The sequence below is a fragment of the Austrofundulus limnaeus genome, unplaced genomic scaffold, assembly GCF_001266775.1.
Source record: "Austrofundulus limnaeus strain Quisiro unplaced genomic scaffold, Austrofundulus_limnaeus-1.0 Scaffold2156, whole genome shotgun sequence".
NCBI classification, from domain to species: Eukaryota; Metazoa; Chordata; class Actinopteri; order Cyprinodontiformes; family Rivulidae; genus Austrofundulus; species Austrofundulus limnaeus.
The window spans coordinates 10,202-11,437 of NW_013954558.1; the positions used below are offsets into that span (position 1 = coordinate 10,202).

General features: G+C 34.8%; 1 long non-coding RNA gene across 1 annotated transcript in view; it reads right to left on the reverse strand.

Moving 5' to 3' along the window:
* LOC106537158 (uncharacterized) overlaps window positions 1-1,236 on the reverse strand; it is a 13,410-nt gene that overhangs the window by 10,184 nt on the left and 1,990 nt on the right. Inside the window, exon 2 of the long non-coding RNA XR_001312612.1 lies at window positions 735-853. This is a non-coding gene — a long non-coding RNA (uncharacterized LOC106537158). The remainder of the gene's footprint in view (window positions 1-734; window positions 854-1,236) is intronic.

A 1,236-nucleotide genomic window follows, 5' to 3' on the forward strand; every position in this document is an offset into this window, starting at 1 on the left:
AAACATAACAGAAATTTAATATGTGGCTGAATGAGGAAATTAGATTAAAAGAATAAAATTCGATCTTACGATGTAAAACTATTATTAATTTATAGAATTTATTTACATTTAACATTTTTTTCTCCAATTCTTTACGTTTTGCTTCATTCTTGTTGGTTCCTGAATGAGGAAAATAGATTAAAAGAATAAAATACGATCTTTAGATGTAAAACTATTATTCATTTATAGAATTTATTTACATTTAACATTTTTTTCTCCAATTCTTTACGTTTTGCTTCATTCTTGTTGGTTCTGTCTGACTAAAACATTGTTCRACCCAGTAAAAGCAGTTCTGTAAAGCAGCGGTTCTGAAGCAGCCCCCCCCCCTCCTCCTCCTCCTCCCCTCTCCCTCCTCCAGTGGTGTAGTCTACATTTTTGTAGTGGGTATACTGTGCTTAGAGTCAAAAAACTGTCCTGAGGACCTACCTAATTTTTCCTTTTGATTTTTCTACCTAGATTACTGAGATGCATCAGGACATTTAGAGACAAAAATGCAATGTAGTGAAATGTAATTGACAATTTATTTGGAGTTTTAAGCATATTTAACATTGCAGTCGTTCTTTGAGCATCTGTCATTTGAATTTTCTGTATTCTTACTGTTATTTTGCAGTTTGTCAAAATGTTTTTGTTTGTGTAAAAGCACTGAGTTGTCTTGTTGCAACTATTAAAAGTAAAAGTAAAAGAGTTTAACTTACAGTTGTCTGAGGGTTTGATGGTGGTCCACTCGTTCCCCTCTGCTGTTCAGTCAGAGCACTTCTGTTAGGGCTGGGCGATATGGCCTAAAATCAATATCACCATATATTGAGCAGCTCACCTGGATAACGATAAATGCACAATAAAGCTTACCACCACCACACACAAGTACAAAGTATAGTATAGTCATAACACTATGCAGCGGGCCTCTTGCAAGAACCGTTCGTACGCACAGATTTGTTCTTAARTTGTGCGTACGAGTGATTTAGGATGATTTGTGGCATTCACCAATGTTTTTCGTATTCTAAGATTTTTTTCAGATACAAACAAAATTCACGAGTGGTCCAGACCTGTCGTATATTTTACGTGGAGTCAGTCTGCTGTTATCCAGACAGGTTTTCTTCACTAAGAACTTTATATTTCGTTATTTAGTAGGCCTGTCACAATAACAAATTTTGCTGGACGATTAATTGTCTCAAAATTTATTGCGATAAACGATAATAT